The sequence below is a fragment of the Dipodomys merriami genome, unplaced genomic scaffold, assembly GCF_024711535.1.
Source record: "Dipodomys merriami isolate MVZ:Mamm:240054 unplaced genomic scaffold, mDipMer1.0.p SCAF_4, whole genome shotgun sequence".
In the NCBI taxonomy this organism is placed as follows: domain Eukaryota; kingdom Metazoa; phylum Chordata; class Mammalia; order Rodentia; family Heteromyidae; genus Dipodomys; species Dipodomys merriami.
In genome coordinates this window covers 32,102,950-32,130,898 of record NW_027205603.1, presented here as the reverse complement: position 1 = coordinate 32,130,898, position 27,949 = coordinate 32,102,950, and the positions used below count along the sequence as shown (strand labels likewise).

The 27,949-nt window shown below is 39.2% G+C and overlaps 1 protein-coding gene across 4 annotated transcripts in view; it reads right to left on the bottom strand.

Annotated features, from left to right (window-relative positions):
* Fam110b (family with sequence similarity 110 member B) overlaps window positions 1-27,949 on the bottom strand; it is a 150,893-nt gene that overhangs the window by 42,576 nt on the left and 80,368 nt on the right. For all 4 annotated transcript variants that reach the window (XR_011365631.1, XM_069990764.1, XM_069990763.1 and 1 more), the window contains one exon: window positions 22,693-22,780. The gene's annotated coding sequence lies outside the window, so the exon portion shown is untranslated. The remainder of the gene's footprint in view (window positions 1-22,692; window positions 22,781-27,949) is intronic.

Here is a 27,949-nt window from a genome sequence, read left to right as displayed (position 1 = left end):
CTTCCCCACAGTATAACCCCTGTTTTCACTGTATCTGATTCTGGTGTCCTGCATCTTGTATATACATTTTTATAAGTTGGGGAGGGGAAGGGATATAACAAAATACTTGAGTAAGGATACAGGTTGGCCCATTGTAACAACAAGATGTACAAGACACTATGTTGAAAACAAACCTTATAATTTTGGGGGGGAGGAGGGAGAAGTTGGGGAGGTGGGGAAGAAAGGGATGGTCGTGGAAAAACAAAGGAGGAGGTAACAATGTACTCATTACCCTACTCATGTAACTGTAACCTCTCTGTACAGTATTTTTACAATAAAAATATATATGGAAAAAAGTAAACAATAAATATAGCTGCCTCAATAATCAAGCAGCAAAACACACACACACACACACACACACACACACACACACACACACACACAAGTAAACATGAAAACAAGAACCATCTAAATTCTACTTTTTACTGCTAGCTACATCCTCATCAGATTCACTCAGTGGTCTCCTTCCTGAAAGTGGCTGTAATAGAGTTGGACAGGGTTGTTGCTTGTCAAATGACTTATAGTGAGCATTCTAGTTCATGGCTATTAACAATAACTTGCTTCCGGAATCCTGTAAAGAAGGAAGAAAATTCCTGGAATGGATGGGGAAAAAATTCTTCACATTTTAATAGTGGATTACCCCATAATCATGCCGGAGTGAGGACAGACATTCCAGATAACTGGAATCTTCTGAGCAAAATCAAGACCAAGGCCACATAAGGAGAAGACCAGGAGCTGAAACATGGGTGGACTATAGTGGAGCAGGCTCTATTACTGCAATTACTGGAGCTTTATGCTTTCTGAGCAACTGCTGAGCCCTGGCATCCAGCACCCCAGAAAAAAAGAAAACAGGCCAGGAAGCTGATCTAGGACTTTGTGGTAGGAAGAACAATGATAAGGCATCCATTTTCCTCAATATGCCTAAGACCAGGTTTCCTCTTGGGACACAAAACATTCTGAAGGTTTCACATGTAGGTGGTGGGTCAGCTGATACCTCCACCTTTGCTTATTCCTGACACTACACCTGAATAGAGATGAAAGTAAACATCTCAGATTGGAAAATTAACAAAGGATCTTGAAAGTTAGCCTTTCTGCCTCCTTTCTCTGGCACTTTTAGTTGTTTAGTTTTCAGTATTTTCCATGCCAAACTCAGACCAAAATGTTTTGGAATAAGAACTCTGAAGGTTTTTGTAGGAAAGGGAGGCAAAACTAATGGATATAAGATATATTACATAAAGCTACATTTTGAAAAGTGAGTATGAAAAAATGGCTAATCCCTAAAAGCACCTAAGAAACTCATTCTCTCAGCCCATGTTGGCTTTAGAAATTACTTTAGTAAGAAGTGGGAAAGCAATGCATCATGTTCAATTTCCCATTGTCAGATTTGCTCTGTGCTGTGTTTAAGTCAGTTGCATTCCTTCAACATGACTCCACCATTCTTTAACAGCAAAACATTACCCAAACCAGGCTTTTCATTACTGTATGTAACCAAGCATGCTGTTGGTTAGAGGCCCCTTGGAGCACAGTGTAATGATGTGGTACCATTGTGGGGATGCTGGGGGGAATGCTGGGAACCAGCTCCTAATCTATAATCAAGGTTCCTTTCTCTTACACAGATCATAGCACAGGACCTGATGCATGACAAAATATCCAGAAGCACTTTGTATTATTCATTACACTAACATCTTTCAAAACCAATTCTGAGAGTTTACATTATAGGTATGCATTACAAGGCTGAATGATAGTTTTAATTATTTTAGACTTAAAAAATCAAAACATTCAGCATGCATATTGCCAAATACACCATGAAACCCACAGCCTGTTGAATTAGACTAACAAATACAACTACCTTTCTCACCCCCAAGAGACTAGAACTATCATGAAAAGCACTCTTTGCAACGTGGCAATTTGGCTATTTGCCTGTGGAGTAGTACACTAGTGGAGGCTTCTTTTAAAATTGTAAAAGTATTGCACTAAAAAGTAATATCAGTCTGAATGCTTAATTTTGGAAGCTCTAGAAAATGAAAAATAATTAGTTCTAGAGGGTCAAAGTATCGCTAAAAGCCACAAGGCACTGGTGACTACAACTGTCTCTCCATACCTTTACTTTCTGAATCTACCAACCCAACAACTGTTGATCGAAACTGTGGTCAAAAAATTCCATCTGTAATGAACGCGTACATGTTTCTTGTGATTACTTCCAAAATAACACATGGCAACATCTATTTACATAGCATAGTGTAAATATACTGTTATATGTAATCTAGAGATGATTTAAAGTTCACAGGAGGATGTGTTAACAGTACATCATTTTGACTGAGGATTTTGGTAGTTGTTTACTTTGGGCAGTATGATAGTAAGTATTGCACTATAAAATACTGCAGATGAAGATTGTGGTGCACTTTTCCAAAGTACAAATCCGATCATGTTATGCTTCTTGAACCTCTCTCGAGGTTCTGAAGTTTCTAGCTTACGGGACTGTTCAGGGTCCACCCTGGTTCATGGTACAGCTACTGTACCTGGGGCCTAAAATTAGAAGGTAGGCTGTGTGCAAGTCTAGCTGTGCAGCCATGGATGGATTGTGGATGTGCTCCCATTGAAAACAGGAACAAAATGAATGATCACAAGCAGAGGCTGGAAGGGAAGGGAAATCATTGCCTCACCTCAGCTCACCTGTTGTAGCTTAGGGGAAATTAAGTTATTAATGTGACAAATGCAACTGGCTCGATAGTTATACTCATTCAAACAGATTTCTTTCATAGTTAGGAATCATAACAGTAGTTATGACAGTAGTTAGATACAGTAGATAGATAGTAGCTAGTAGTAGTTAGTTAGCAGTAGTTAGTAGTTAGATACAGTAGTTCCTTATCTTTAAAAATATATTCTTAACAGGAAAGTGGGGCAGGCTCCATTGAGGGTGATGGGTACTATAGGAGGAAGAAGGCTAAGGAAGAAAGTGGATACACTCAAAGTCAATGGTTTGCAGATATGAAAATAGAACAATGAAACCTGTTGAAAATGTTTTCAGAAAACAGAACAATAAAACCTGTTGGGAAAGTGGGGAATAGGAGAAGGGAGAACACAGAGAAGTTGTGGTTGATACACTGTATGTATGTGGTAGAAATGTTACAATGGAATATCTTTGTGTAACTAATATATTGTATATAATATATATTACATATAATATATACAGTATTATATGATATATAATGTATCATACATGATACATAATGTAATATATATTTATATTTACTTAATCAGTAAATTTTGATAAAGTAAAATCAAAAGTCAGACTTGGCTATGTAATTTTATTGAAGGTAAAATTACATAAACTACGAGTAAGTCCTCTAGCATTAAAATCAAATTTTAATACCGCAGTAAGAAACTGAGGTAAGCCAGGGATCAATAATTTCCCAAGTGTTTTGCTCTCAAACAGAATGGTGGGTCACTTTTCCAAAGTTTTGTTATCAGAGGTGCTCTTTCTGTAACTGATGTAGAATGGCTTTGAATTATACTGGAACAGTAGCAAATTTATTTTGCAGGCTGGGTTTCTTAACATCTTTCTGCTTTCCTAGAAACACATTTCTGAAAAGTACTGGTGAAGAAGAAAGATGAGGTAGTTTGCAAAATAACTAAAAATGGCATTCATGGTGAAAATTTCAAGTTTTAGATGTAAAGTCAGAGAAATAGCAGAAAATATGAGTTGGCCAGTGCAATTGCTCCGTGTCTCTCTCCAGGAATAATGAAGTTGTGCTTAGGGAATTCACCTATGACATTTACCAGTGCCTCCCAGCTATAGACAGCTTCAAGGAAATGAGTACCAAAAGGTACAGACAATAGTGAGCCCAAAATGTTGTTTGCCATTTAAAGTCATGGCTGACTCACTGGCTGGTGATATCAAGCCATCATAATTCAATCACAACAGGGCAGAATACTATCAAGATGTTAATTCTTGAAACAGCAAATATTAGATTCTGAAGGAAATCAGTTTATGTACATTAGAAACTAACACAGTTCTAATTAATAAACACTTTGGCTTATTTCGGTAAATAAGCATTATTGTTCATCATATTTAAGGAAAGAAAACAAAAGGCTACTTTGGGAGTAAAATGAAATTACCATTTGGGAAGAAGGTTTTGAAGATGATTAGGAATCTCACAGCCCTCTGAGAATAGTATGAGTTTAGAACCAATCATTTTTTTTCTTTTGAATGAGGTTGAGATAGTATGATCAGAAATAAATGGATCCTCTAAGGACAAGAATAATCAGACTGCTTTGTGGAGCTGGCAAGGAATGAATACTCAAGAGTTCACTTATTAAAGTCATCCATACTAATTGTGCTTAATTTGTATTCCATCTAAACACAAGATCTATTTATAAATAAATCACTGCATAGATTTAAGAATGCAAAAACGTACTATAATAGGAAAATAAGAATGAAGTGCACAAAGCCTCTATGAAGCCTACCTACAATATAACACCATATATTACGCTATAGAAATAATATATAATACATAAGAACTAGCTATGAAAAGTATGACAAGTACTTATATATAGAGAGAGAAGAAAGAAATACACAATGTTTATATCTGTGTATGGTAAGTGTTGGTGAAGAAGTTAGAATTAGTGAATGAATGGAAAAGAAAGAGATGGGATTCTGTAAAATCAAATGAAAACAGTGGTCATGTTGAACATTTCTCTTCTTTTCAAGTTTTAAGTTTTTGATGTAGGGCCCAAGGATCCTTTAACTACCAGAAACATAAGCTGGCCAATGTGATACCTCCAATTACTGCTTTAGTGCCTTTCCCTAGGAGTAAATGAAGCTGTGTCCTGGGATTTCCACTAAGCCAGTTTCTACTGCCTCATGGGTACAGCCCTGTAGCTTTAGGGAAACAGGCAGCAAGAATACAAACAATGGTGAGCGCAAGATGTTGTTGTGCTATGTATAAAACTGGCTGGCTCATCCAGTGGGTAGGTCAAGACATCACAATTGTAACAGTTACTGAGTGATATCAAGAAACTAATCTCAACAAAATGCATGCTAAATAAAAACAGATATCTGCAAACTAATGTTGCATATGAGAGCTCCCCATCTGCCCAGAAGAAACCCGAGAGAAGATTAGATCTGGATTAAGAATCCAGTAGCCTGTCCGTTGCCCAGGGCTCCTGCCTGTAATCCTAGCTACTTAGGCTGAGATCTGAGGATCATGGTTGAAAGCCAGCCCAGGCAGGAAAGCCTGTGAGACTCTAATCTCCTCCAATAAACCACTAGAAAACTGGAAGTGGTGCACAACTGGTAGAGCGCTCGCCTTGAGCTGAAGAGCTGAGGGACAGCGTTCAGGCCCAGAGTTCAAGCCCCAGGACCACCACCAACATCAACAAAAAAGATCCAATAGTTCGACATAAGAAAACATATTTTCCTCCGTTTCAAAGATGTAATTAAATACTGCAATTAGTTAAGAGTTTAATTTTTAATCTACATTGAATATGTTTCTAAATCAACATTTAAATGTTTTAGTATAGCACACTTTCTTACTTAGTAACCTCGAATATTTTTGTAATCCCTTGAGATTATTATTCCCAGTTTTCATTTAAGTAATTAGCTAAAATATAAATATTGCATTCAAAATCTACTGTCAATGAGGGAAAAAAAAACCCCAGCAATTATGCATCCTGTCCCTTCAGGGACAATAGGAATGATAAATATAGCTTGTCTCCTTAAGTATGTGGGGATTTAAAGACAAAAATAATACATGAACAGCAAAGTATGATTAAATAAAATTACATCTTCCAGATAAATCTAATCCTGAAACTATGGCATGGAAAAATCAGCCTCAGTTGGTACAAACAGAATGTCAATCTTTGCAATAATTACTGTTAATTATATTAAATGAAGTACTGTTCTGATGAATCTACTTGTGGTTTAATATACAAGTCTTTAAAAATGATTACCACTATTGAAAAGCTGATATGAATACTAAGACTTGTCTTTTATTTCTTTAAAACTAGTATAGAGTCAATCTTCTTAGAATTAGACAGGACTTGGAAACTAGTAAGTTGTTTCCATGGCACAGACTGCTGTGGATTTAAGAGTATACAACAATACAGAGATCATTTTACACATTCCCAGTAACCCAGAGACCAACTACATAGGAAGAGAAGAGAGATCCATATTTTGAGTTTTCATGATCACTAGTAGTGTTAAGCTTTCATAGAGCTTTCATTTTTTTTCTAAGAAGGTTTCATGGAGCATTTATGTTTAAAAGTTATCTGTGCTGAAAAACTTCCCTTTTTTTTTAGTCTGTCAGTGACTACAGGAAGATGCAGTTTCCATGGTGCTGAAATAATGCATGGATTTCAATTTAAGTCATGCTGTGAGTTATAACCAACCTGATTCAAAAATCCTAACGCTGGGTTTTGAGATTGAGGAAAGACTAAACCAAAGGCTGAGAGTGTGTAGTCCCCTTCTTGATGCAATGAGCACTTGTAGTCCTGAGCACCTGAGGGATGTGTGAACTGTGGTAGATGCCCAGTGACATGGGGACCCCCACTTGGGTAAGGAAGAGTCTACCCAGTTGGAAATCTGAAGTGCAGAGCATGCAGATCCCCAAAGCAGGGAATCCTTATTAGCTACCATTTTTCAAAGGAAATCTTTCTTTTCTGCTTTGCTTCAAATAGGATCCCTGCTGAAGAGAACACATGACAGTGTACTTGCCTCATGGCAATTTCCTTTCATAGTAGCATTGACATATTTTTCCACCACAGAGACTGGTCAAATAAAAAGCATGATTAACAGAAAGGCCCCCAATGGAGGGAAAGGAACAGCACACTTGCAATGCCCTTCCTGTCCCTAGGCAAAGGGCAGCCTCACAGAGACAGGTGTGGGCTTCAGTTTGCTCACTTTCCCAGAGGTAATGCTGTGAGGATTAAGTAAGAACATCAGAGAAATGCTGAAACGAGGGCCAAGAGCATAATGAACAACAGCAAATTTAATGTTAACTCTTATTTGTCTTAAGTACTTTCAATATTAAAAATTAGTGTCTTCCAATAGCTCAAGGGCTATGTACGTATGACCATATAAATTGATGCTAATTGAAATGAACTCTAAGATATGGAAACAATTTTTTTAACATACTGGGTGAAGTTATTTCTTTTTTTTTAATTATGAAAATACCGTACAGAGGGGTTACAATTACATGGGCAAGATAATGAGTATATTTCTTATCAAGCATTGTTGCCTCCTCCTTTGTTTCCCCTTCCCATTCCTTCCCATCTCCAACCCCCCCACCCTCCGCCAAAGTTCTAAAGTTCATTTTTCAATATAACGATTTGTACATCTCCTTGCAACAGGTCCACCTGCATCTCTATGTAAATGATTTGTTTTTTCCCTTCTCCTCCCCAAATTATACCAACATCAAATACAGTGAAACCAGGGGTTATACCGTGGGAGAGGGACATACAAAGCAACAAAGAAATCATCTTATAAGTATGTTAGAAACAATTGCATGAAAGCAAAAACATTTGAATATTTACCTTGGGGTTCATTTCACCTAACAACAACTTATCTGACCTTTTCTGCTTGTCTCAGACATATACTAGTTATTGCAAATAAGGGAAACCATGGGAGCTATGTTTCTTTGGGCCTGGCTTACTTCACTTAATAAAATTTGTTCCAAGTCTTCCCATTTCCTAACAAATGGGGCAATGTCATTCTTTCTGATGGAGGCATAGAATTCCATTGTGTATATATACCACATTTTCTTGTTCCATTCATCTACTGAGGGGCATCTGGGTTGGTTCCATATTTTAGCTATGGTAAATAATGCTGCAATAAACATAGTTGTGCTGGTAGCTTTAGTATGGTCTTGTTTGTGATCATTTGGGTCAATGTCCAAAAGTGGGATTGCTGGGTCATAGGACCTCCGGACCAATGGAATAGAATTGAAAACCCAGAAATGAACCTAAAGACCTCGAAAAGGGAGCTAAAAAATTAGAATGCATGAAAGACAGCCTCTTCAGTAAACGGTGCTGGCAAAATTGGTTAACTACTTGTACAAAACTAAAGCTAGGTCCTTACATATCACCTTGCACCAGAATCAACTCCAAATGGATCAAAGACCTCGGAGTCAAAGCAGACACTCTGAAAACATTACAGGACAGAATAGGAGAAACCCTAGGTCTCCTTGGCCCAGGCAGAAATTTTTTAATAGAGACCCAGAAACACAACAAATCAAAGAAAGGTTGAACAAATGGGATTGCATGAAATTGCAGAGCTTCTGCATGGCAAAGGGCATAGCTAGATCAATAGAAAGCCCACGGATTGGGAGAAGATCTTCACTAGCCATACAACGGACATAGCTAAAATACACCTGGAACTCAAAAAATTAAATCCCCTAACAACAAATCCTCAAAGAAACAACAGCCCAATAAATAAGTGGGCTAAAGACTTAAAGAGAAACTTCTCTGAAGAGGAAAGAAGGATGGTCAATAGACACATGAAGAAATGCTCAACCTATCTATCCATAAAAGAAATGCAAATCAAAACAACATTGAGATACCTCCTCACCCCAGTTAGAATGGCTATAATCAAGAACTCTAATAACAACAGATGCTAGAGGGGATGTGGACAGAAGGGAACCTTACTGCATTGTTGGTGGGAGTGTAAACTTGTTCAACCCCTTTGGAAAGTAGTATGGAGGTTATTTCTTTTCTTCTGTTTTTTTCTCCCCTTTGGTTTATTCCCTGTTGTCACAGTTTTTTATTTTGGTACCCTATGTCTTGTATATACATTTAATCTGATTTGGTGAAGGGAAGGAAAATAACAAAATGATGAGACCAAGGACAAAGGGTAAACCAATGTAACAGTGATACTTACAAGACACTATGTTGGAAATGAACTTTACAACTGGGTGGGAGGAGTTGTGGAGGAGGGAACATTGAAGAAAACTGTTCAACAAGAAATGTACATAGCCAGGTGCCGGTGGCTCACGCCTATAATCGTAGCTACTCAGGAGGCTGAGATCTGAGGATCACGGTTCAAAGCCAGCCTGGACAGAAAAGTCCATGAGACTCTTATCTCCAATAAACCACTAGAAAACCGGAAGTGGCGCTGTGGCTCAAATGGTAGAGCGCTCGCCTTGAGCTGAAGAGCACAGGGAGAACACCCAAGCCCAGAGTTCAAGCTCTATTACTTTACTTTTGTAACTGTAACCTCTCTGTACATCATCTTTATAATTAAATTAAATCAAATAAAAAATTAGTGTCTTCTACTATTCCTTATTAGAGAAAACTCAAGTCCCGCTTTATACATAAGGGAAATGAAATCACTGAGGGATTCAGAGGCATTTTCTGAAGAATGTACAGACATCTTAAGATTTATTTAAAATAAAAGTAGTCAACTATAAGTCTGTTGTTGAATCTAGCTCCTGTATGAACAAGGCAGAAATCATATCATACATGTCTAAAAGGTTCAGTGAGACAATAAAGTAAAAATTATGTCTGTCTATCTTTATTCTCTTCTGATGCTCTTTTTCAAAGAAGACCTTTTCATCTTAAAATATATAAGCTTTTAGACAGAATATATAAATCAAAAAGTGAAATACAACAATGCCTCCATATTATGCCTGTTTTTCAAAACCTTTGTATCATATCATTATAAAGTTAAGAGCTTTAATAGCCTTCCCACAGCGATGATCTTTTCAAATTATGTAATGATTTTGATCCTTATATTGATCTTAATCCACTTTTCATATCAAACTGGTAATCTCAAAGTAAAAATCATAGTTGCTCAAAGGAAAAGTGGTGAGGAGGGTAATGCCTTTGTGTTCAGATTTTATGTGGGAAGCAAAGCTAGAAGACGAACGCCTTCGAGTAAATTAAGCCCTAAAAGTAAACCATATTCTAAACATTAAAAACGGAGAAAGGCAGCCATCAAATAAGAAACATTCAACATCAACATACAGAGCCTCAGAACAAATGGTAAGGTTGAGAAGAGTTCTAATTTTCTTAGAACTGTAGAAATTACAGCTTAGCCACCAATGACCTTCAAGTAATCCTTATATACTAATGTTCCTTGATTCATGTGGGCACATGTGAGAGGCAGCCCTATGACTCTGATGTGAAGTAAAACCACCCACCTGTGAAGGTTTTTAATTTTAGCTTTCTTTGTCCTTTGTTGGAGCATTTCACTGTCATCCTAAAACTTCAGAACTTTACTGCAAAATTTTTACCACTGCTAACAGAATATTCATGGCTGTGGTTTCTCATCCTGTCAATGGCAGTATTCATGTACAGGAGAAGATAAAACTGTCATGAACAAGTAAAAATGACAGATTTACAAGAGATCAGGTTTACAAGGTAGCAAGGTGATGTGCATGGTATTCACCTTGCAAACCTTCTGATCAAAAAGCCAAGCTTAAAAGTAAAGAAAAATGTCTGTCCTTTTGGCCACTTCTATAAGTGAGGCTTTGAAGCAAGCAGTGAGGACTGATAGATAAGAAGTTTTGCTTCTGGGAGAGTCTCTTGGCCTTATCCCACTGCCATAATTTTGTTAAGTAGCTACAGAATTTTGTAAGCCAAATCATATTTTCCCAACAAGATACTCATATTTACGTTAATTTCATTGATTTTTCTAAAAAATTGGCACAGGCCCCTAAAGGCTAGAGCTTAGAATGTAATAACCTGATGTTCAGTAATCTTCACAGATTTTTTTTTTAAGCTGGACAAGGTTTCTCTAAGTAAAGACAATATAGAACATCAATATGGAAAATGGACGCAGAACAGTTCTGGCTGAAGGAAACTTTTAATTCACGTCGGCCTTTGAAATGTATACTATGCTAGGCCACCAAGTCTGAAAATGATTAGTGCAGTTAACTCATTCATTCTACCAATGAGCTGGTGAGATGTCGATACCAGAGAGAAATCTAGGTTTGGAGTTGTGATGTAAAAGGAGGTGGGTGGGCTTGTAGCTTGGTGTTTCCAGTTATGAACCATGCAACTTTGAGAAGTCTTATTTCTTTTAGGTTTCTAGTGTTCCATCTATGAAGCTGAGATAACAGTTATCATCCCCTCACCCCCCCCAAGGCTGTTGAAATGAAAGTGCTTTGTAAACTGTATAAGCCTGTGAGAAAATGCCTTGCTACAAGCTACTCCTGTGTCAGGCAAACAGCAGCTGGGAATGAGTTCCAAGTCCCAGACAATTCAGTGTCCCATCTGTGGACCCAAGAGAATGGAAGGTAGGAAAAACACTCTTCTCTTTGGAACCACTATAGGATAAATACACCTGAAGTAGAACTTGTGTGTGTTGATAAGCTTCCTGACACTGTGACAAAATACCTAAACAACTTAAGTGCATTGATTTATCTTAGCTCATGGCTTCAGAAATTTCAGTCCATGGTCCCTTGGCTGTACTGCTTTGGGCCCCTGGTGGCACAGTACACCATAATGGTAGTGTGTTGTAGAGGAGCTCTGCTCACCTCATGCCAGCTGGAAAGCAAAGAAAAAGAGCAAAGGGCTGAAGTTTTAGTGTCCTCTTCGAGCACATGCCCCTAATTACCTTTTTTTTAAAAAATTGGGACTCATTCCCAAAAGGATCCACAACCTCCCCAAAGTACTAGAGACTGAGGACAAAGCCTACAGCACATGGGCCTTTAGGAGATTTTTAAGATCCAAATTATGACAATTGACATCTATAGTAAGTTCATTGGTCCAGAGAAACCTTCAGTAAATGTAATGTGCCTATAAAATATGGCTTCTAACCTGGAAGAAAATGGCTGCCACTCAAACTGGTGAAGCATCTGGTACCTAAAAACCATCATACTTCATTACTCAGTCAGGTAGCTAAGGGGGTAGATTTTCCAGTAGATAGATAGGATAAGCTTAAATCTCTGATCTTGCCTTATGATTATCTGCTGTGCCCCAACTATTACCTGTACCGAGAATGAAGGGAAATGACACACATAAAGGACACTACCCAGTGACTCCTCTGGGAAGTGTCTGATGAATGTGGGGCAAAACATGAATACCACAATCATCTACCATGCAAGAGTCTGCACATCATGACCCTATGAAGCTGTTAGTCTATTAACATCCATCTATCCCATCCTCACTGTTGGGAAGAATACTGGCATTGAGATGGACTTTCAGGGAATCAGCATCCTCATTGAGAAGTCAGAAGACTGAAAAGCAAAGCTGTCTCTTTTCAAAATATTTTACATATCTCAGCAATACTATGGGTTTAAAACAAACATAACACTCTACAGAATATCCCAAGAAGTTCACAGTGGTCCCTACATAGGAGGCCAAGTGCCAATAAGGAAGAGAGTCATTAGTCTGAGACCTAAGAACTTTTCAGATAGCACTTCAAAGCCAGGTTTCAACAGCCTTAAAAACTAAAAATACAAAAACAAACAAACAAAACAACCATAACAACTAGATGCAAACATCTAATAATATTAAAATGCTCTGAAACACAGCTGTTCTATGAAAATTAACAACACACACTGAAAACATGAATAATGTTTCAGTAACATTACAAAGGTATAATGAGAAATGCTCAAATGCTCAGATTTGGTATCACAGGTCTTCAAGTGATCTCTTAAATTTCCTGTTTCTTAACTGAAGATGTAAAGTGACATATTCATACAATGTTTCTTTCATCTATTAATCAAATGCTTAGTAATGAAAGGCTGCTAAATGAGAAAGAGATGCTTCTGAAGGCTCTACCTGAGGCAGTCTTCTTTGGCTAATACCCTCGGAGACTGCCTTAGAAAGACTGAGGATTCATGGGAAATGACCCTGCAGAAGATGAACAACAGAGTGGGTGATGCTTGGTGAGCCATCGGCCAGAGTCCAAGGACCGCAGAGGGGAATAAACTACTGCAGAAAAGCAGACTGCAGCACATTATGTAACAAGGACACAATTTTTTTTTTTAACACAAAAACAGACTTCTGGAAGGAAAGACATGGACACAACCTCAAAATGTTTCAAAAGTAACTGTGCCTAGTATATTCCTTCCATTCTAATGTGAAGCTTTTCCAGGCCTGAATTCACAAGCTGCTGGTCAAAGTCTTACAAGTAACAGCTTTACTTGATTAGATCAAGGCCATGACTCCTCCCCTATGAACGGATTTTTTTTTAAGTATTCAGCATGATATTGAACTGTAAGTAAAAGAGAATGAATCCCTGCCGTTTCCTCTGTTCTTTCTGCCCCCTGCCAGGTTCATAAACACCATTTAACCTAGTCACTGGAGATACAGCTTGTAATAGACTGGATGAGCACACAGAACCCAGGTTAGGAGGGATGGTTCCCACTCCAACTTCTTCATCTGTGCCAGTCACAAATAATCAATTCCTTAAATGCTGAGAATCACTGCAGAATCACCAACTGGAGTGGAAAAAAAACCCACAATTGTATGTGATCAGAATTCTGTAAACAAAATATTTTAAATGCAGCTGAGGAGACTGGATTCAAAGAGCACCCATCCTCCCTTTATTTGGTGCAGGGGATTAAACCCAGAGCTTTGCCACATTCTAGAAAAGCACTGTACCACTGAGGTATCCCCTTCAGACATTCATAAAGCTAATTATGCCTTGATTATTCCTTACTCTGACTAGCTTAGTGTTTTAGTTTAAGTTCTACAATGCTTTTTATAGTTTATTCTTAAAATAATTTTTTATTATGAGTATTTAAGGTATAATGTTATAAGATGTATATACACATTAAAGTGAGTGCTGTAGTGGAAATAATTAGCATATCCATCATCCAACATAAATTACCTATTTTTTCTTTCTGTGTCAAGAGTAGCCAAAAATCTGCTCATTTAGCTAAATACTAGAATATACTAAAAAATGTTTTAGTGCTCATATCTATGCCAGAATATTCATGGACAACCTATTATAAAGAACCTCCCCATTTTTTCCCATTCTGTTTCTAAATTCATTTCCCCTTTCTTCTTCCACTAGTAGGCTGGGTTGTATACCAGATGATAGGACTGGCTTGTCAGCTAGCTCCCCTTCAGTGTGTGACTTAACCCTGAAGATGCTTTACACTCTGAACTTGAGGTAACAAATTGCAGGTGATCAAATTGCAGGTAAGAAGCTACAGTGACTTTCTGTCATCTATATCCAGTATATTAAGTTCCACAAGCATTTCAAATCCTCTGTATTGGGCTATATTGGGTATTGGCTTCTAATCATTCCGGACTGAAATATAACTCTTCCATTCCCCTGGCTTATCATCTGATGGAATGAGAAGAAATTTCCTGCAATGCTAGTCAGATTATGGTAAGTGCCCGTGAGACACTCATAGCATAAGAAATGCATGGTTTTGGCACTATCAGCCAGCAGGCCTCAGAGGACACACAGGCCTCTGAGTAATCACAGATTTAGGGACAGGAACTTGGGAAAGTGAGCCTGCTTCATGGACTAAGGCTGATCAGTTTTCTATAGGCAGTGCTACTTGCCATCAGTGGGTTTTTGTTGCATCCCAACTGTGTTTCCTACATGTGCAGCAAGACATCACTCTATTATGACCATTTAAAAATCGACATTAGCTTCCTATTCAGTGTTGTTGAATAAAAATTTTAGTATCAAGAAAGGGTTCCTGATTTTGCAGAGTCCAGGTTCTTTGGGGAAATCTGGAAATTAAATGTACCATTAAAATGTGGAATACAGTGCATAAATACCTAAAGCTAAGAATAATTTCAGGACTACTTACAAATGTACACAGAGTACGGTTTAGCTGCTCTGTGCCCCATGTTGTACAGGAAGATGTGGTCCTCAGACTGGAGCTGTATTGGAGACTGTTAGTGAGGCCGAATAAGAGGTCCTTAAGTCACTGGGTATGTGCCTGTCCTTTTTCTGTTCTGGCTTAAGATGTGTTGGTTTCCTTCTGCCCACATTTCAGTCTGCCTCATCGGAGCTGAACTATTGTAAGTACTAGGCTGTTGGTCCTTATAAACCACAAGCTAAACATCCTCCTCTGGCTCCTACACAAGCAGCTTATCTAGATGATTAGTTTTGTGATAGAAAACTGACTAATACAAACAGCACATGTTAACTTATAATGAAATTTGTTGAATGAATTCCAAAATGATAAAAAAATCTTGAGTTGAGGGAATTTTTTTAAGTGGTAAGAGTAATTTTTGAAATGTACCATACAGTAAGGATTTCCTGGGCTAAAGGAGAAAGTAATTGAGAAGAATTCTGAGGAAAAAACAATGTATTGGGTGTGGTGAGCCAAGTGAAGACAGAGCCGGAGTAGAGAAATGGATACTGACTTTGGATAACTCTGGGAGGAGGTTTGGGCATCTGAATTGTCAATAGACAACTGTAAAACAAGATTCCAGAGCAGGGATGTATTACAATACCAATGTTCTGCTTACTAAAGGGTCTGGTTTGAGAGCAGAGGCTAGAGGTGGATGACTGGGGTAGGATTAAGCCAGTAACAGTTACCTGGAGAGGAACAGGTAGTTATGCCACCTCAGCAGCACATGGTGGAGAACAGGCACTCAGTGAGAAAGCCTGTGTCTCTGAACAAAGATAAAGTGGAGTTGGGCTTTAAACATTTCCTATGGAGTAAGACTAGAGAACTCAAGTAGAGGTGAGATAAGGATTTCAGAACAACAATGGGTTTAGCGACACGTAAAACAAGGCAAACACCACGAATAGAGATAGTGATGTCCACTCCCTTATAAAGGAGAAAGAATTCCCAAAGGAGAGAAATGAAGATTAGGAGTATTTATGGTATTCTGCTGCATTTTTATATATGAACTTTTTTTTTTGAAGATAACAGAACTGAATAAACAACATACTTCCATCCTACAGCATGGAAGATAGAGGGAAGCCTGGGGAGGGTATTCTACCACATACTAATCACACAGTCTCCAGAACACTTTGCCACTCTAAACTCCTCAAAATACAGGGAGGGTCCCTCGGACCACTCCTAGAGATGGCAGCAAACACTTTCTTCATGGGAAAGAAAATCAGGCAGTATTTTTGTATTTTTCTTGGACAGCTACAATCTCTCTAAATTGTATGCTTTTACCCTTCTTCATTAACTGACTTTTTGATCTATTCCCTTCTCTTACTAAAGATTTTCATGGTTCCAAAGGAATCATTGTAACATCCTACTAGACACCCATGCTTCCTTGTAACTTTCCTATCTTCACTGCCCAACCTCCCACAACTTACTCACTGGTTTATGACTCATTCTCTTCAAAGCAATCAACTGGTGTCAAGGGCTGACAGGGGTTTGATAGAGGCTTGTGTTTAATCATGTGGATGCTTGTTGGTCAAATGTTTAACCTCTCTGTTCCCTCCCATAATCGGAATGTTACATGTCCTCCAAAGGCCAAGATATCAAAGGCTTTGTCCCTAGGTGGGCACTACTGTATGTGATAGAACTTTTAGGAAGTGGAGGTTAGTGGGAGAAAGTTAGGTGACTGAGGAGTGTTCTCTTAAAGAGAATTGTGGAAATCCAGCATCTTCCTCTTCTGTTTTTGCTTCTTAGTTATAGGTGAGCACTTTCCTGTGCCATGTATTACCCTTTTTTCCATGAAACACCTCTACCAGAGGTGGAATGCGGGAAAATTCTACTTCTTTCTGAATATGGCAAGTGCAGACCATAAGCTCAGGGCTTCGAGGGGCTTCGAGCTGGCCTTCCACAGCCCATGGACTCAGCTGCATTCAATTTGTCCATTTCATCAATCCTTGTAAGAGAAGCAGTGACCCTGACCTAGACATTGATCATGATCCATTTCACATCCTGAATGTCTTAATAATTAACTGTAACAACTATGAACAGATAGTAACAGAGAATTTGTCTGTCACTTGATTAAAACTTTGTAAAATATACCAGCATAACCGGTAATTTAAAACTGTAATCAATAGTTTTTAAGCTGTATTAAATCCTTGAACTTTTCAACTTCTTCACACATGTTCAATACTCAAAACTGGAAGTCTACATTCTGAATGTAGGAGTATTTTATTTATTTTGTCAGTCATGGGGCTTGAACTCTGGGCCTGAATGCTGTCTCTCAGCTCTTCAGCTCAAAGCTAGCCTCTACCACTTGAGCCACTGCACCACTTGCAGTTTTCTGAGTGGTTTATTGGAGATAAGTGTCTCACCGACTTTCCTGCCTGGGCTGGCTTTGAACCGTGATCCTCAGATCTCAGCCTCCTGAGTAGGGAGGATTACAGGCGTGAACCACTGGCTCCAGGCTAGGAGTATTTTCTTTTAGGGAGGCGACTATCCCTCTATCCTCACAGGAACCTATACAATCCTTGGTTAAGGAGAATAAAACATCTATAATCCTGGCTGCTTTTGCCAGAGCATAATCACACTCTCCTTTATTTCCTCTTGTTAAAAATTCAGCAGGCAGGCCTGGCTGGTCAGACTGCCGAGCAGGTCTCATTACTGTGGCCGACTTTCCCTGGCTCCCAAGGAGAACTTGTGCAAGGTCAGCTGAGAGGCCCAGGAGGAACCCCACCTGACCAGGCTGGGGAACCTGAGCTCTGAGTCATGCTCTTGGCAGAGTTGATCTGGAAAGAGGCAGAAGCCAGAGGTGCTGGCATGACGGGAAGATGAGTCACGGGCAAGGCACAAAGGGATCCTTATAGAGGGAACTCTGAGTTGAGTGGGGGTAGAGGAGCGTTTGGGGGGAAGAGTGGCATGTACTTTTTGCCAGGACCACTTAACACCCCAAAGTGTGTGGGCTGTCATTACTCCGAGCAATTTGTCCAGCAGGTAGCATGTGCTTTACAAGCGAGCAAAGAAATACAACAAAACAAAACCAAAACCAAAAAACAACCCAGAGAACTTTGGGAAACAGCAACTTTCAAGGAGAAGTTGACTTGATCAGTTACTTAAGCTCTGATTAAGATAACAAGAAACTGAAAACAAAGGGAGCCTTCTAGCTGACTTCCTGGAATTGCAACCATATGGATAAAGCACCAAAACTGGTCCATGTAAAACCTTTAAAAATGACTTACATATATTTTTGTCACGCAATTTCATGTAGATAATTAAAGTCAAGAAACTTTAACTAAAAAACATAAAAGCATTTTCTTGCTCGCATTTCCCTTTTCAATTCCTTTAAGCAAGAGGACACCTTAAAAAAGGAAGGAAGGAAGAAAGAAAGAAAGAAATGAAGAAAGGGAGGGAGGGAAGGAGGAAGAAACAAAGAAACCAAAAGAGAACTGAGCACTGATGGCTCTTACACTCAGAAACCTAGATATTTAGGAAGGTAAGATCTGGAGCAGCCTCTCTATAATACAGGAGCTGAGAAAAGGAGGTTTTAATAAGCTTTAAATGTAACAACAGCCTGGAAGATAAAAACATTTGGATACTGATAAGAGAAAAAACGAGGATAGTCACATTCTTTCAAATTCTTCTTAAAAGGGTAAGCACATTATTCAAGAGATAACTGGTATTAACCCAAAGTGATCAGCACACATAAACCTTACTTATTGAATATTAGGAAGTCAGGGCTAAGGTTTACTGACTAGAACCCACAAACTTGTGGATGAGAACCACAAGTAACCTTCCTAACACAAGGTAATGCTAAATAATATTGATAAAAAATCAAAGCACTTACTAACTGTTACCATGGACAGTCAGCTCTGTCCATGCCCATGCTTAAGCAGACACCTCCCAGTGGAACATCTTGATATCTTCCCAGCAACCCCTACTGGTGTACTGTTAAGCTAATGGAAAAGAGACCCTCTGAACTAAAGCAACCATACCCTGTCCATCTGCCACAGTTAAGTGAGCAGCAAAGCTACAATTATACCTAGATCCACTTAGCTTCTCAGTCTTTCCTGGGCATTAGGGATGCTATATTAATAGAGGAAAGGTACAAGTTGGCTCTTAATTCATAGCCTAAAAGATTGTAAGGTTCTTGTAGACAACATCCAGCCAACAATGTCCAGCATAATACAATAATAATTATGAAGTAGACGATGTACTATATAACTAATGATACATTCACATGGATGCTGGGAAGGAGACTGGAGAAAAACTGTCCATCAAACCAAAGTATGTGGTCACTTAGAATGTGTCTTCAGGAAGGCCCATCTCTTAGCCACTCTTTCACTCAAGACAGGCATGTGTGTTTGCATTTTCCCAAACTCCTCATCACATTGTCCAAAGCTGTCAGTCACTCCAGGAAGAAGGAAACCATTTGTCCTTTGCTTATGGGTGACCTGTTTCATGGACTCTTCTATGGGAAAGTGGGCCAGGCTATAGGGATGTTTCTGAGCTTACCATCAGCTTTCCAATGGAAATTAGAAACAAGTGTCTAATCAAACAGGATTCATTTCAGGAATGCAAAGCTGGTTCAATATACGCAAATCAATTAATATTATTCATCACATCAACAGGAGCAAGAATAAGAACCACATGGTTATCTCAATAGATGCAGAAAAAGCATTTGACAAGATCCAACACCCCTTTATGATGAAGGTTCTGGAAAAATTAGGAATCCATGGAACATTCCTCAATACAATAAAGGCTGTATATGACAAACCTACAGCCAGCATTATACTCAATGGTGAAAAACTAAAGCCATTTCCTCTTAACTCAGGAACGAGACAAGGATGCCCACTCTCTCCACTTCTCTTCAATCTAGTATTAGAATGCCTAGCTACAGCAATAAGACAAGATGCAGACATAAAGGGGATCCAAATAGGGAAAGAAGAAATAAAACTCTCCCTCTTTGCAGATGACATGATCTTGTATTTAAAGAATCCCATGGACTCCACTCCCAAATTACTCAAGCTGATTCAAAACTTTGGCAAAGTAGCAGGTTATAAAATTAACCCCCAAAAATCAATGGTTTTTCTATATGCCAACAATGAGAAAAGTGTGGCTGAAATTAGGAAAGCAACTCCATTTGTAATAGCCCCACAAAAAATAAAATACCTAGGAATTAACTTAACCAAAGAAGTGAAGGACCTCTATGATGAAAACTTTAAAATCTTGAAAAAGGAAATCAACACAGAACTTAAAAAATGGCAAAACCTCCCATGCTCCTGGATTGGCAAGATTAACATCGTGAAAATGGCAATACTTCCCAAGGCTATCTACAAATTCAACGCGATACCTATCAAAATTCCACCCTCATTCTTCAAGGAAATAGAGGAGGCAATCCAAAAATTCATATGGAACAATAAAAGACCCCGAATAGCAAAAACGCGCCTCAACGGAAAGAACACTGCTGGAGGAATATCAATACCAAATTTCAAACTCTACTATAAAGCCATAGTAATCAAAACAGCTTGGTATTGGCATAAGAACAGACCTCAGGACCAATGGAATCGAATTGAAAACCCAGAAATGAACCTACAGACCTATAGCCATCTAATCTTCGATAAGAAAGCTAAAACAATAGAATGGAAGAAAGACAGCCTCTTCAGTAAATGCTGCTGGCAAAATTGGTTAACTACATGTAGAAAACTAAAGCTAGATCCTTATATATCACCCTGCACCAGAATCAACTCCAAATGGATCAAAGACCTTGAACTCAAAGCAGACACTCTGAAAACATTACAGGATGGAATAGGAGAAACCCTAGGTCTCCTTGGCTCAGGCCAAAATTTTCTGAATAGAGACCCGGAAGCACAACAAATCAAAGAAAGGTTGGACAAATGGGATTGCATACGGTTGCAGAGCTTCTGCAGGGCAAATGACATAGCTAGCAAGATCAATAGAAAGCCTACCGATTGGGAGAAGATCTTTACTAGCCATACAACGGACAAGGGTCTCATATCTAAAATATACTTGGAACTCAAAAAATTAAACCACCCAACAACAAATCCTCAAAGAAACAACTGCCCAATAAATAAGTGGGCGAAAGACTTAAAGAGAAGCTTCTCTGAAGAAGAAAGAAGGATGGCCAATAGACACATGAAGAAATGTTCAACATCCCTAGCCATAAAAGAAATGCAAATCAAAACAACATTGAGATATCACCTCACTCCAGTTAGAACAGCAAAAATCAAGAACTCTAACAACAACAGATGCTGGAGGGGATGTGGACAGAAAGGAACCTTACTTCATTGTTGGTGGGAATGTAAACTTGTTCAACCACTTTGGAAAGCAGTATGGAGGTTCCTCAAAAGACTTCACATAGATCTCCCCTATGATCCAGCAATCCCACTTTTGGGCATTTACCCAAATGTTTATAAACAAGACCACACTAAAGCTACCAGCACAACTATGTTTATTGCAGCATTATTTACCATAGCTAAGATATGGAACCAACCCAGATGCCCCTCAGTAGATGAATGGATCAAGAAAATGTGGTATATATACACAATGGAATTCTATGCCTCCATCAGAAAGAATGACATTTCCCCATTTGTTAGGAAATGGAAAGGCTTGGAAAAAATTATATTAAGTGAAGTAAGCCAGGCCCAAAGAAGCATAGGTCCCATGGTTTCCCTTATTTGCAATGTCTAGTATAGGTATGAGTCAAGCAGAAAAGGTCAGATAATGTGATGTTAGGAAAATGAGCCCTTAAATATGTATTTTAATGTTTTCGTTTCTTTCATGCATATGTTTCTAACGCATTTATAAGATTATTTCTTTGTTGCTTTGTATGTCCCTCCCCCACAGTGTAACCCCCGCTTTCACTATATTTGATGTCAGTATGACATGTGGAGTAGATGGGGGCAAACAAGTCGTTTAAGGATTCAGGTGGACCTGTTGCAACAATGAGAAGTACAAAATGTCATGTCAAAACCAGCTTTACAATGTCGGTGGGGGGGGGGGAGGGGGGTATAATTGGGTGGGGGGAGGGGGGAGGCTGGGAAGGGAGGTGAAGGGTAAACAAAGGAGGAGGCTGCAATGCTTGGTAAGAAATGTATGCATTATCCTGCCCATGTAATTGTAGCCCCTCTGTACAGTATGTTCTCAAATAAAATAAAATAATATTAAAAAAAAAAAAAAGAAACAAGTGTCTAGAGGCATTGACCATGTGGAAAAGCATCCTACAGACAAGTCTGTAGAACTGGCAGGCCTACAACATCTACCCACACTACCTTTCCTAGACCTCGACTGGTATTCAGGTCCTGCCCTCTCTACTTACCTCTCTTTGTATCCCATCAGCAAAGAGTTCTCCCCAAACCAGCTCGTGCCATTGACCATCCTACCACCTCATCCCCAACCACAGACACGGTATTTTTCATTCTGGTATAAATTCCTTCTTTCCTTCCTTCCTTCCTTCCTTCCTTCCTTCCTTCCTTCCTTCCTTCCTTCCTTCCTTCCTTCCTTCCTTCCTTCCTTCCTTCCCTCCTTCCCTCTTTCCTTCCCTTCCTCCTCCTTCCCTGCTTTTTATGTTCTCCTTAAATGCACACCAAAAAAAATCTTCCAAATACCTTGGAGATCAATAATCAACACCATACAGCATTTAATCAACTACAACTACTAACATCTATGCAGAAGGTTATCATTAAATCCCTGGAAAAGTATGTCTATTGTGTTATTTTGGTCCTGGTAGGTATCTAAAACTTGTAGACTTTTGGTTGGTTTTTGCTAGACAGCAGAATATCTGAATCTTCAGGCTGCTTGTTTTAATCTGATAATGACAAAGGCTTTCAGAATGAATCAATACCTTCTGCAAAACCAGATAAAAGCAGAGCAATATACTTACTTAAGAGGGGAATGAGTACTTTATGGACAGCAGGCAGATGTCATGAGAGGCCTTATTTTCTTAAAGTGCTCCGAGCAGCAAGGAATAGCTAAAAAAAAAAAAAACAGGAAAAGAAGATTGCAATTATTTTTTATTTGACAAAAATAGGTGGAGTATTGAATGCACCTAGTGACAGAAAATGGTGATTCTTTAAATAGTGGCCAATATTTTTATTTTTTAAAATAGGCATACCAACAAACTCCAATGCATTCACTTTTATATATTTTGTGTTTCAGGTAATCACTATGCTCATTTGAGCTGCTGCTCTGATTTAAGCATAGACAGCAGTTTCAAGAAGTCATATAAACAGTATTTCATACAATAGAGCCTCATTTCAGGGGTTCTGATCATTAGTAGATGTGTCAGAGAACACTGGTCTAGTACTCTCTGACCACCTACAGAATAGGAAATTCAGGCCCGCTCAAAGGGAGGAGCTGGGTGAGCACCAGGAGCAAGGGGCAAAGATCTCCATTGCTACAGAAACACTACCATCCTCCTAAGCCATAATTCACTCATTGGTTCATTCCACAGATACTGATGAGCATTTTTTGCAGACAAAAGTACTGTTCAAGGCTCTGGGATTTAAGTCACAAAGTCTCTGGCCTGGTGGAATTCCAAAGAGGAAAGACTGAAAAAAGACACTAGCTCAGAATGTCTCACTGAGGTGGTACCATTTCAGTAAAATGCTGAAGGCCAAGTGGGAGGTATGTTTTAGGCAGATGCTCGAGCCAGAGCCCTGAGACAGCATATCCAGATCTGGAGAGCATAGGGAGTCTGGGGCAGGTTTGATGGTGGGTGAAGTGTGGCCCTGCTGAGCAAGCAATAGAAGCAGATAGCTGCCCACAGGAAGCTGATGAAGGCCAGAACCTTGAAGAATAACTACCTAGAAGTCAGGGAGCAAGGAAAGAGGACAAAGAGGAGCACTAGAGACAGGAGGACTACAAAGGACCACAGAAAATCACAGAAGGAATTAGCTCCCTGAGGCCAGGGGTAAGGGTTCAGAGCTCTGAGGGAAACTGCCACCTGGGGTGGCAAGTAGTGTGGGTGAGGATGCCTACGGGGGAGGCCAGGTCTTCAACCACACAGATTTTGAAAATGTACACATGAATACTGAATTGGGCAATGGATTAGGACTCAGGCTGACTCCATGATTGTAGGCCCTGCTATGAACAACTGCAACGCCTGCTTTTTAAATTAACTAATTAATTAATTAATTAACTTTGTGTGTGTGTGTGTGTGTGTGTGTGTGTGTGTGTGTGTGTGTGTTGCTGTTTTGTCAGTTGTGAGATTAAACTCAAGGGCTAGGTGCTGTCCCTAAGCTTTATTTGCTCAAAGCTAGCAATCTACTTCTCGAGGCACAACCTCAGGCACAACCTGACTTTCTATCAGGATTGGTTTTGCATTGCATATTGCGGTCCTTAGATCTCAACCTCCTGTGGTACCTAGCTTTACAGGCATGAGCCACTGGCACCTTACAAATCCTGTTTTTATGTAGATATTTTACGGGGGGGGGGTAAGAGCTAATGAAAAATATGTGATTAAACTTGGCAAAATTTAAAAGCCAACTAAATCCAAAGTGTAAGAAATGGCCTACATTTTTAGAATGACTGTCTAAGTATGTAAGAGAAGCAGGTGCTCAATCATGGCAAGGTGAAATGCAAGGGCTGTAATCCAAGCCCAGATTTTACAAGCTGGTCATAAATGAACACACAGAAAATAATGACATTTAAGACTCCATAAGCATTGCTGAGAGAAAGGAGAATTCCCAGCAATGCAAAGGTCCAAAAGTAATCACTAAATTGCTCAGGGCACAGCAGTAATCAGTGTTTTTTGCTTCTTGCAGGATGCATTTCAAAATTATTAGACACATTGTTAAGAAGAGTAACCTAAATCTATTAAAAACTAAAAATATTTCCGGGCAACAGTTGAGTCTGAATGCTAAGAAGAGTTAGTGGGGAAAGAAAATGAATGATACTTAACATTTATTGCATACTTGAAGTATGATAACCTGGGCACACTTAATAATATGTAGCATATCTGTGCAGGCACAAACTTATAGCTGGCCTTACCAGCAGTGGATGTGCCCACCAGATGGTGGGTGTGATAAGTTCTGGACCAGTTCCATCTCCTCCTGAAGTCTTCCTTGGCACCCTCACACTTGGTCTTTCTAACAAACTGGTTGTCTCACCTCCATGTCACCAATCCAAGTTCCTGTAGGTTCCTTGCATCTCTAATCTTATTTATTTGTCTGTCTATAGTGGGCAATTCCAGCAGGAAGCGACTGTTCCTCCATCCTTCTCTCAAGAAAGTATAGTACCTAACTCATGGCAGGTGCCCCAAATTGCAAAATAAAACAATGACAGTAAAGAACAAATAAACACCTACACTGAGATAAGTGTAATGTCTTTTATTTTATGTAAACATTTAAAATTTAAATATGTTTCTAATCTTGCTGGTGGCTCATGCTTAGAATTCTAGACACTCAGGAGGCTGGGATCTGAAGAATCTCCATTTGAAGCCAGCCTGGACTGAAAAATCTGTGAGATTCCCATCTTTAAAATAACAATCCAAACACAAAACGGAAAGTGTGGATCAAGTAATAGTGCCAGGTGTGAGCCAGAAGGCCATGAAAGCATGTGAAGCTCTGAGATCAAGTGCCAGTAAACACACACACACACACACACACACACACACACACACACACACACACACACAATTTTTTCCAATTTTGGCAACTATAAGAAGGTCAGCTCTGAATTACCAATTTCAAAATCAGTAACAGATGTCTCAAGATCACAGGTGTGCCAGTACCCACCCACAAAGCCAGCAACAAATACTACCAGGAATACTGGCTGTTGCTCTTCTTTTTGTAATTGCTTTCCAGACCTGGCTTGGTCCTGATGCTTAACAGCACACCGTGCTTTACATTAAGTTACTTCAGTTTTTAAACTGGTTATTACTTCTCCTACAAAGTGTGATGATGAAGCTCACAGAACTAAAACGCAGAATATTATACAGAAGTGTCTTCATTCTTAACACAGCCTATACTTATTTTCATGCTGGTTGATGCCAAGTTTTGGTTGACCAGAAATATTATTTCCTTTATCAATGATAAGCTATGGATTCAGAGGAAGGAGAAAGAAAATTTAAAAGTGTCCAATAAATCTATTTTTGTCTTCTTCAGGAACATATAGGTTCTCCTATATGTTCTGATTTGATGTATCTGGAGATAAAAGTGCATGTATTGGTCACTTTGTAGAAACATCAGTAAGACTCTTGTTACAAAAACACCCCTTCTGTATATGTGAAAAAGCTGCTTGGAATGTCCAGTGTCATATCAATATACACCTCTATTTTCATTTTTGTGTGTGTTTGTCAATACTTGGGCTTGAACTCAGGGCCTTGGTACTGTCCCCTAACTTGTGCACTTAAGGTTGATATTCCACTCATTGGGCCATAGCTCCACTTTGGTACTTTGGTAGTTAAGTAGACATGAATCTCATGGATTTTTCTGCCCTGTCTGGCTTCAAAGCTAAACTGTGATCCTCAGATCTCAGCCTCCTGAGTAGCTAGAAATACAGGTCTGAGCCATCAGGAGCCTGGCTATTTATATTTGCATTTTGAAGAAGTTCCTTTGGGCACAGAAATTCTTTCAGATCCAACCCTGGAAAATTGACTTAGAACAGTTTTGCACCTCTTCTTATGAGGGCTCTGCTCACACACATCAAGGCTATGCAATATTTAGGTGTATCCAGTACTTTGGCAGTGAATAAAAGGAAAAGACAAAAATAATCTTAAGCAGCCTGTTTCTTAGACATCAGGAAGTGTTTTAGAAGATTAATGGACAAAGATGATATTATGGAATGGTATCCATTTATTCTTCCCCAAATGACTGACAACACCTAAGTTTTAAGAGGCAGGAAGCTCTATCCTTAGTGAGAATGTCAGGAAGAGGGAGTGAAACAGAAATGTCTGGACTTCTGAAGAAAAGCAAAACCATTCCAGCTGCAATTGTGCACTTGGCTCGGCCATGCACCAGGGTGTGTACCGCCTGCCATGAGAGAGGCAAGGATTGTATCCGGTGGAACATAAAGCAGCATAATTCCCGTGTTCACTTCACCATCCAGGGGCTCTAAGAGTAGAAAACATGGGCCACTGCCTCAAGTGACCAAGACACACTGTAATGTTACTAAGAGCTATCAAACTTTCTTATCTTACACCAGGCTGGATTACAATACATGGCAAGCTTTCATGATATCCCTCGTGCTTTCTTCTCCTTAAAACTGCTATTTAACTTATGCAAACTCTGACATTGGATGATTTATTACCTCTTAGTTTGGATAAGGGTTGGGGGTGGGAGGGTAGGGTTGGGTAGGAGGGAGAGGCACAGTTAATAATGAAGTTTTCTTTTGCCAAAGAACAAACTGAACCCTTTCAACCAGAATGGTTCTAGATCAGATCAGAGCTGATTTTTTTTTGTTTTGTTGTTGCAAAATACATAAATTGTTGCATTTGTCTTTTTAGGATCAGGGCAATCATTCCTTTCAGATAGCAGTAAGACTCTGGCTGACAGCAGACGCATGGTGGCAGGCAGCCAGCCGTGTGACTGGTGACTCAGTACACAAGTTTCTGTGAACTACTCCAGTCTGACAAGGGGAGGACATCAGTTTTTAAGTTTGAGGACTAAATGGAAACAGGAGCTTTATGGGCAGAACAGGACTTTACAGAGGGGCTACACTGAAAAGCAGAAATCCGCTGTACATTGGTGTGGATATTTTGAGCCTCTGCCTTGCTCCATTGAACTATTTTCCTTTCAGATTGTACCACCTTTATTATGCAATTTAGGATTCTTTATTTTTGGACTAAGAAAATAAATCAGGTAATGATGAATAGAAATAAGAAAGGTGGTCAGACACTGGTCAAACTAGGTAGCAGAAACCCCGCCTTCCTTCCTTGACATTTTAACTCCAAAAGCAGCAACCCTGTTAAACAAAGCTGGGAGTCAGAAATGTGTGGGACACAGATGAATACATACCTACACGTGTTTGGGGTTGAATAGGGTATGTTAGCATTCTCTAGTTTAAACAGCCTTCATGGAAATGCAAAAATGTGAGACAAAGAAAACCATCCAACATGAAGGCTACATGCATCTTTGAAGAAACAATAGAATATTACTTCTGCTAAGACTCAGCACCAAATCAGGAGCATGGCTGCCTCG